Raw genomic sequence first — 10,687 nt, 5'->3', positions numbered from 1 at the left:
AGAGTAAAAAGGGGCCCTCTTCCACCTCTGCGAGGTTGGCTTGCAATCCTATGTGGTGCAGAGTAAAATTACAGTAATGTACAGCAAACATGAGATATACTGCTTTACACTAATCCATATTACTGTAGTGTACAATAACAGTGCCAACTTGTAAAATGCTGCAGTACAGTACCATACTGTAAATCTTTACTTTACACTACCTTACACTACAATACAGTAAATGCATTCTGCAGTAAAGCTGTAAGTCTAAATGTAAAATGTAAAAAGTGACAAGTTCTTGTCCCACTGTAAGCTTCATGTAGACACAATGGCAGTAGTGCAGTGCAGATTGTTTAGTGCTGAATTACTGTCCAATATACACACCTGTTCTCCAGACGAAATGTTTGAATAATTTAATTTACAGTGGTTCTCCCAACATTTGGCTGCACCCTTCGACCAGCCTCAGCCATTGTGAGGCAATGATTGACAACATGGTCCACAAGTGACAGATTTTGACAACTAGTTCAACATTTTTGTATGTTGATTGATTGAAAACTTTATTAACAGATTGCAGAATGGGTACAATACAGTACGACTCAATACAAACAACTGCTAAGAGGATGCAGACCAGAAAAATACTTTGTCTTGTTTACATAAGGGTCCTACATTTTCAATTCATCAAGACATTTATGACATACAATAAATACAAATATACAGTACTGTTTAAGAAAAAGAGATAATAAAAAAATATATATAATATAATATTTTATATATATATATAATATTTTTACATTTACAGAGGCCAGTTTCTAATTGCAGCCACCCGTAGGTGGTCTTTGAGAGCGGTTTTGAAGGAGTGTAGTGATTCACGTTCCTTTACGGCTGTGGGTAGGGCGTTCCACATTATTGTGGCATAATTGCGAAACGTGTTTAGTCCCTTGTTTGAGCCAAATCTGGGTTGCACGTGATTTGTGGAACTATAACAATAATAATAGCTTCATTTTATATAGCGCCTTTCAAAAGACCCAAGGTCGCTTTACATAGAAATAACAAGAAATAACGAAAGTAACAAACATAGTGGACAGACACAACATACAAAGTGAGAAATCCCTCTGGTGTTGTGGTCGTGGACTTCACTGACCTTTGGGAAGTATTTTGACATGTACATGGGTATCTTAGTGGTGTAGTGTATCTTGTAGACCAGGCCCATTGCAAGTTGCTGTACTCTGTCATCTATTCTAAGCCATCCTAGGTTGTCAAAATGGGCATGGGTAAGGTGGGTTTTAGCAGTAAGGCCAAGCAGTAGTCTGACCAGTTTGTTTTGTGATGTTTGTAGCCTTGTTTTTAGGGCCTTTGAGGTGCTTTGGTACCATGAGGTGCAAGCATAGTCGTAGACCCCTTGAATGAGTGCTCCTAGAGTCTTCAGGGTATTCTTGTTTACCAGAGAGGAGATCCTGTACAAGAATCTTGTTCGTTGGTTGACTTTTTTGATTACATTGGTTGCCATTTTGTCACAGGAAAGATTTGCCTCTAGGATGGAACCCAGGTAGGTAATTTCATCTGTCCTTGTGACAATATTGTCACCCACTGTAACTGAGAAGCCGTTGGTCTTGCTGAGTTTTCTATTTGATCCAAAGAGAATGGACTCTGTTTTACTCAGGTGTAATGATAGTTTGTTATCAGCGAGCCAGGTGCAGATTCTGCCGAGTTCAGAGCTGAGGGCTTTTTCAACCTGCAACTTGTCCCTGTCAGAGACCAGCAGGGCTGAGTTGTACAGGAACAAGTTGCAGTCACAAGCTGATGACATGTCATTTTCATAAATTAGGAACAGTAAAGGTCCTAGTATGCTTCCTTGTGGAACACCACAGCTCACTGGGAGGGGGGGGGGGGCAGGGTACTGTTCACCTCCACCATCTGTTCTCTCCCCTCCAGGTAGGATTGCATCCAGCTCACTGATGAACTATCAAAACCAATTGCTTTTAGCTTATCAATCAGAATGGAGTGATTGACAGTGTCGAAGGCCTTTTGTAGGTCCAGCATGAACATGCCGCAGTATTTGCCCGTGTCCACCTCGTGTTTGATGTGGTCGTTCAAATAGAGAAGGCATGTGTCAGTGGAATGGGATGTTCTGAAGCCAGATTGGCATTCGTAGATTCGCCTTTTTTCCCGCAAGGTACTTTTCAACCTGTTCGTAGACTCTTTTTTTCATAACTCTCGAGATGGAGGTAAGAATAGAAACAGGGCTGTAGTTGCCTGGGTCTAATTTGCTGCCTTTTTTGTGCAGGGCGGTCACTCTCACAATTTTGAAATATTTGGGGACGTGTCCCTGTTTTATGGAGAGGTTTATTATGTCGGTGATGACTGGGGTGATGGTGGCTGCTGAGTCTCTGAGGAATTTGGAGGGGATATTGTCATGGCCAGTGGCATTGTTAGGTTGGAGGGCGCTCAGTTTTTTGAACACCTCATCAGTTGTTACCATTTCGAGTTTGAAATCGTCTTTGCGAACCCCTAGGTTTTTGTAGAAGGCTCGGATGTGTTCTACACCAAAATGCCCAGAGTGGGAGGGTAGTTTATTAACCAGTGTTGTGGCTGTTTGTAAAGAATATGTTTAAGTAATTGGCCATGTCCAGGGGCGGCTGATTGGCGCAGTGGGCAAGGCGCTCGCCTCTAACGCAGGAGACCCTGGGTTCGAGTCCAGCTCTCTTGCGTTGCTACCGGCTGGCCGGTCGTTCATACTAACACAATTGGCAAGTGTTAGAGGGTGGGAAAGCCGGTGGGTGGGGATTTGACGTTGTGGACAGCGACTCCTACAGGTCAGTTTGGTGACGCCGGTTACGACGGAAGCAGGAAGTGACGGGGGCAGCGTGAGCCTCCCACGCGTTACTCCTCGCCACTGAGAGTTCGAGCTGCTGCGGTGAAAAGATGCGACAGGCTGCCTCCTCGTGTACCGGAGGGGACACGTGATGCAAGGCTTCTGTCCTCACTACAGCCGACCTGTGGGAGGCATAGTCTAGCAACGTTCAAGACAGGGGAGGGAAGAATTGGATATACGAAATTGGGATGGGAGAAAAATAGAATATGGGGCGATGAAAAAGTGGATACAAAAAAAAATAGTAATTGGCCACGTCCAGCTCGTCTCTGATGAGAGTGTCGTCTGTCTTAATGTTGATGTTTGTAAATCTGGTTTTCAGTTTCTTACTGCAGCCGAGTTGGTTGTTGAGTCATTTCCAAAGCTCACAGGGTTTGTTTTTGTTTTCCTCAGTTTTATCATTGACGAAATTTTTGTGTGCAGATTTGATCATGGTATTTACATCGTTTCTTAGCCTGTTTCGTTGTTGTTTGAGTTTAACCACGTGGGCTTGGAGATCACTGTAGTAAGAGTGTAGTCAGAGCATTTTTTGTCTCTGGTTTTCATAGCGGTCACAGTATGTCTGAGTGCATCCACGGCTCAGCGCGATTTTTAACCCTGGTGGTTCTCAGGGGGGCCATGTTGTTTAGTATTTTTTTTTTTTTCCACTTTTTCTCCCATTTTCTATATTTTCTCCCATCCCAATTTCGTATCATCCAATTCAACCCTCCCCTGTCACGAACGCTGTTTCTTGCCTCCCACAAGCCGGCTGCAATGTGGACTAAGTCATACATAGCACAAGTCTCCTCCGGTACTTGAGGTAACAGCAGTCGCATCTTTTCACCTGCGCGGCTCGATCTTTCAGCGTCAGGGGTCTGTGTTTTGGAGGGGCGCCGCCCCCATCGCTTCCTGATTCTACTGCGCAGGCGCACCAACCGACCTGTAGGAGTCGCTGTCCACAACGCCCATCAGTTTCCCACCCCCTAATACGGCCAATGTGTATTAGTACGGACGACCAGCTAAACTGAAAGCAATGTGGAGCGCTGGGCTCGAACAGGCGAACCCAGCGTCTCCAGTATTCGTGGTGAGCGCCTTGCCCACTGCACCACGTAGCCGCCCTCATGTGTTGTTTAGTATTGATGTGAATTTGGTTTTGAAGCCAAGCCATGTTTCTTCAACCAGTACCACTGAGCTCCTCTGACCAGTCCAGACTCTCCAGTTCTTGGTTAAAGGCCTCACTAGAGTAGGTTTTAAGGTCCCTAGATGTGACTGTTTTGTGACAGCCGGCCTTTTGTTTTAGTTTTTTGCGGGTACAGAATATCATAAAATGATCGCTTACCCCTGCATACTATGAGATCAATGGTAGTTTGTGTTGAATCACACACCCTTGTGGGTTGGGTGATTAGCTGACACTGTGCAGATCACAAAACCTACTGAAGGATTTGAAGACGGGTGTTTCTTTACGTTGCATATCCATGTTCCAGTCCCCAATACGAATTGTTTCTACATCTTCCACCCCAGCTAAACACCCATCAAGTGTATCATAAAAACCACTCTGCTCTGGAGGTCTGTAGATGGTGTCGAGTCGACTAGTACAGTTTTAGCCCTTTCGAACATAATTTCAACCCATACCGTTTCAATTGCATCATGATTCAGGTCAGTACGAGTAATGAATTGGTATCTTTGTGTATATACATGCAGACACCACCCCCATACTTGTTTCTATCATTTCTGACGATTGAATCGTTTTCTATTTCCACCTCAGGGTCTTTGACTGACTAATCAAGTTTGGTCTCAGAGAAACATAAGATGTTTGCCTTACCGTTTAAAAACATTTGTCTAATTTCAGCCAGTTTAGGTCTTAGGCTATTACAGTTTTTCTCAATTGCTTTGGTGCATTTCTCTGATCAGAATTAAAGTTCTCATAACTGTTAGTGCATTTCTCAAAACAATTAGTACAAACTGCAAAACCTAGGTGATAACATGCAGAAGCGTGTCACTTGCTCAAAATGGATAATTCATTCCTCAAAAGCAAGTATTCATGTCAATGAAAGTGTCACTGTCATCAAAATGAAAAGTCCTGACACCATTGTTTATGAACAAGATAGTCAAATGGCTTTGCCATGTTTTCGTTATGACAGTTCACTCTGTAAGTGTTTTCCAATGCAAAAAAAGTCAGATCTTGGTGACACTTTCTGAAAATGCTCAAGACAGCACTATACACTATTTGCACAGCCATTTGAAATCTACAGTTACACATTGCTGTATTTATTGAGGTAAATGAGTACAAGACACGTATGTTTCACATTTTTACTGCATATGCTCTTTGCAATTTTTATTTGTTCACAGCATTGTGCAAAAGAAAAATACAAACTAATTTACAACAAACATAAGAAACACCCTTTGGCCTTTGGGTAGAGCTGTGCACAACTGTAAACAATATTGCAGTACATATTGGAACTGAATTGGAACATACAACATACACAGTACTGTAAATCATTCATTCACATCCAGACGTTCCTGTCTGTCTGGCTATTGGATTCAGGAATGGGAAGTAGGGAGGGAGATATTCCACCAGCATCCTTTCATGTGCTGCAAACCACTGTGTGACCAGAATTGCGTGGTGAAAACGCACATTATCCCATACAACAACGTATTTGGTCAGATGGTCGCCATTTAGACCCCTCTCATTCTCAGGGACTATGTCCCTGTAAAGAGTGTCTAAAAAAGTCAGCAGATGTTGTGTGTTGTATGGACCAATGCGGGGCATATGGGTGAGGACCAGTGGCGTCGTTAGCCCTGGGCTTCCGGGGCTTTAGCCCCGGATGTTTTTCTCCTAGCCCCGGACCTTAAAAAAAAAAAAAAAAAAAAAAATTGTTTACATTTTTTTTTTTACTTTACTTTTTTTTTTTTTTTTTTTTTTTTCAGCATCCCCATTGTCTGTGCTGAATGTTTGTTAGTGTTTGGTATTTTTTGTTGGTTTTTAGTACTTTTAATCCATTTTTAGTAAGTAGTTTTCATTTGATCCTATCATTCTTTCATTCACCGATTTGTGGACTTGAAGATGTGCACTTTAACACAGCAGCACCTGGAGCCATCCATACCCATGTCCAGTGTCCACTGACAAAGACATGCTCATGATACTGTGATAAACTATAATAAGCTTTAATCGAACCCTGGTTCATTTCCTCGGATAGTCCGGTTGGTTTGGGGTGGTGTGAAAGCTCATTCACTCTTGCAAGTGAACCCTGCTACAGTTCATTTGAGATGTGAATGCAAAGCGGACCAAAGGCAGGAAAAGACCCAAAAATCGAATATTTCTTTTATGAGAAGACTGAAACATAATTATAATGAAACACACAATAGTTTTTTTTTCGATTGCTTAAGCATGATTTTGAAAACAGGGCCCGGTGTTTCAAAACACACAATTAGCACAACCACACACACAATTATCAGAACACCTCAGATCCTTTGCTAAATTAAACACTTGTCAAAACCATACACTAATTTATAAAAACTACATTTTGTTACCATATGAAACACACGTTTCATATGACTCAATTCTGTTTGAACCAGTTACACACACTGCTGTGCTTAACCTAAAACACATTTAGCTATTCTACTTCTCAGTGATTAGAGTACTGTAAGTGAAGTATGCAGAGAATGTGCAAATATACAATAAATTCACCAAACACTACACAAGACCAATGCTGTAGTGTAGACTGATGAAAATATAATTTATTTATCTACATATACCCAAATCAATGATGCAGACTGCTAAAAAAAACATTTTCTCTCCATATACCCAAATCAATGATGCAGACTGATGAAAATATAAATGTTCTCTCCATATAACCAAATCAGTCAACATTTCAACATGGAGAATCACAACAAAACATGTCCCAGTTTTCATGCTACTATGTGCATAACACTGTAAGCTCAGCAAATATCAGACAAACATAAAATACTGTATCCAGTACAGGTTAAAATTACAGTAAAACAAAAACAATTTTGAAAAAATGTAAATAGAGTACAGAAAATACTAGACATTATCTCTTTGCCTATGGATCTGGCAAGATCATTTTTTGTTGTGATTCTCCATGTTGACATGTTGACGGATTTGGGAAAATGGGAGAAAATGTATATTTTCATCAGTCTGCATCATTGGTTGTCTTGTGTAGTGTTTGGTGAATGTATTGTATATTTTCACGTTCTCTGTGTACAGTACTTCACTCTCTTTCCATTTTGGTTGAAGACAGGTGAACTCACCTGCTGCATTTTTATAGTGCTTAAACCTGATTGGTGTATCTACAATTAAGCAATGGTGTGTTTGTGCATCTGATGGCTGTGTTTAACCAATTGGCTCATATGTGTGGTAATTTGACATTCTGTGTCTAATGTAATGGAAGTGTGTTTAGTGTTTTGCAAATCACTGTGTGTATTGTTTTGCAAAAAGTGTGAGGCTGACATTGTGCTTATAGGGGTGCAAATCTGGGCCTACGTTTTGCTCCTTGAGTGTAAGGTTTTGATAATTGTGTAATACTTTTGATTTGAGTGTTTATGCAATTGAAGAAAACTGTAAAGACTAGAGATGAACTGTTTATTTCTTTTGTACATAGGCTGTGCATAATGTTTGTTTGTTTGTTTGTTTATTTGCTTATGTGTATGATTCTTAACTGTTTTTATTTTGTTATTGGTGTATATGTGTGTATGTATGTACAGTATATGTATATATATTATATATATATGTATATATATGTGTATATATGTATATTTGTACTCCTGTTGGGGCCTCTTGGACCAGATCAATGTTTTATCTGGCAAAATAAAGGTTAAATAAATAAATAAGAAACTGATGATTTGGTCCTGTTAACTTTGAATTTTCTATGGGAACTGCCCAGATCCCTCTCATGGACATGGACCTCACTTTGAGAACCTCTAATGATTCGAGTTCTTCAGTATTCATCTCTAATTACTCTAAAATTGCGTATTTCTGTGTTAAAAAAAAAAAAAAAAAAAAGGGGGGGGGGCTGAAGCCCCCAATGTTTTCTAACCCTAAAAACGCCCCTGGTGAGGACGCCGTTTTCTGAGATGGCTGCACACATTGTAATATTCCCTCCTCGTTGGCCTGGGACATCAGTGGTTGCTCTCTGTCCAATGCTATTCCTTCCACACCTTCTACCTTTTGCCAGATTGAAACCCGCCTCATCAACATATTTGAATGTGTGCAGCGATTCCCTGGCATCCAGCTCCATGCAGGGGAAAAATTATAAAGAAATGTATAAAATTAGCTTGACAGATTTTGACAACTAGTTCAACATATTTGTATGTAATGACTCAAGCAATGAAATGAGGACTATTAGTTTTATAGGGAATGACTATTCAGCAGTCATAAGTATAGTTAATAAAAACAGCAGAGAATTGTATGAAAGCAATTGATGCATGTCCAAAAGTATTTGCAATTTGTTCGGAGGAATGAGAAACTGCTACTATGATGTGCACAAATTACAAAATGTTGTGGAGGTTGAACTAACAGTTATGAGAACTTTAATTCTGATCAGAGAAATGCACCAAAGCAATTGAGAAAAACTGTAATGTTTAGATGAATTATGTGCAGTCCATTGGAATTAATTATTGTAATTAATGTAATGTAATATATGTAATGACTCAAGCAATGAAATGAGGACTATTAGTTTTATAGAGAATTACTATTCAGCATTCATAAGTATAGTTCATTTTGACTGACATGACAATGATGACATAAGCAAATGATAATGTTATAAAACAGCAGAGAATTGTATGAATGCAATTGATGCATGTCCAAAAGCATTTGCAATTTGTTGGAAGGAATGATAAACTGCTACTATGATGTGCACAAATTACTAAATGTTGTGGAGGTTGAACTAACAGTTATGAGCATTTTAATTCTGATCAGAGAAATGCACCAAAACAATTGAGAAGAACTGTAAGCAAATGTGTCTTTGAAACAAGTAAAATAATCTACCAGCGCAGTAAGAAAATTTGGCTTCATAAGATTTCTTGAAATGAGTAAAAATATCTAGGGTTCTCTCTCCTGATTAGATAGATAAATATCTATGTTCTGATGGTCTGGGGGAAGAAGCTGAGCCTTAGTCTCTCTGTTCTTGCTGCGTGTGTACTGTGTACATAGGCGCTTGCCTGACCGCAGCAGCTTGAACAGGCTGTTGTTGGGGTGGTGGGGGTCTTTCATTATTCTGCAGGCTCTGGATTTGCACCTCCTGTTATATAAGTCCTGCAGGGGTGGTAGTGCTAACATTGTATTGCACTATCTCAGGACTTTAGCATGTCTATTTTATCATGCCTATTTTATGTCTATTTTATTACCTGTTTATTATGTCTATTTTATTATTTAGTATTATTGCACAATCAAAGCGGGCATGGCCACCTGCATTTCACTGTATGCCCTGGTATGTATGTGACAAATAAACCTCTTGAATCTTGAATCTTGAGATAGATAAATAGATAGATAGATAGATAGATAGATAGATAGATAGATAGATAGATAGATAGATAGATAGATAGATAGATAGATAGATAGATAGATAGATAGATAGATAGATAGATAGATAGATAGATAGATAGATAGATAGATAGATAGATAGAGATGGATGGATGGATGGATGGATGGATGGATGGATGGATGGATGGATGGATGGATGGATGGATGGATGGATGGATGGATGGATGGATGGATGGATGGATGGATGGATGGATGGATGGATGGATGGATGGATGGATAGATAGATAGATAGATAGATAGATAGATAGATAGATAGATAGATAGATAGATAGATAGATAGATAGATAGATAGATAGATAGATAGATAGATAGATAGATAGATAGATAGATAGATAAGATAAGATAAGATATTCCTTTATTGATCCCCTTGGGGAAATTCAGGCATCATAGCAGCATGGGGGGAGGGGGGGTACAGGTAGTAAAACAACACAGTGTACAGGTAGTAAAAAACAACACAGGCAGTGTAAACAATTTGATCAATATGGTCAATATAATTTACTATCTGACTAGCTGAAGAAATATTCACATTATTCACAGTGTCACATAGGGTGCAGTATGCATAAGGTAGTGTTATAATTTACTATCTACTGAGTATACATTATTCACAGTATCACGGTATCCACTGAAATATACATTATTCACAGTATCACAGTATCACAGTATCCACATAAGGTGCAGTAAGCCTAAGGTAGTGTAGGTTGTCCTCCTTGGGTTCCTATGAGTCCCAGGTCAATGTCTGGTAGCAGTCGCTGTCGCTGCTCCCTGTTGTGGAGCCTGGAGGCTGCTAGTCGCTGCCCACTGTTGTGGAGCCTGATGGCCGCTGGCAGTGGTGCGTTATTGAAATCATCTGGGGTGACACGCACCACGTGCATGCGCGCTCCCGGCGCGTGCGCGCGCTCCCGCGAATGCGCATTTAATGTCCCCTCGCTTGGGCACAGACTAAAGACCTGCCTAATTGCCTCTACGAATGGAATGTAACACGTCTTCACAACAAGTTAGGTGTGAATGGGTCTGAGAACGTATTTAACACACCTGACGACCGGCGCTATTGATATGCAAATAGCGAGTGAGCTTGCACACCGTGCTACCCCGTCCCATGAACAACGCATGCCTGGCCGCTGGTATGAAGGACTGTCCGAGGCGGTTAGTTGAGTGTCGGGGGGGAATGAGTCTGTGGCTGAACGAGCTTCTCATCTTGACTAGCTCGTCGTAGAGGGGGTGGTAGGGTAGATAGATAGATAGATGGATGGATGGATGGATGGATGGATGGATGGATAGATGGATAGATGGATTGATGCAGA

This window comes from Notolepis coatsorum (genome assembly GCF_963971535.1).
Source record: "Notolepis coatsorum genome assembly, chromosome: 1".
Taxonomy (NCBI): domain Eukaryota; kingdom Metazoa; phylum Chordata; class Actinopteri; order Aulopiformes; family Paralepididae; genus Notolepis; species Notolepis coatsorum.
This window is presented reverse-complemented; position numbering follows the sequence as displayed.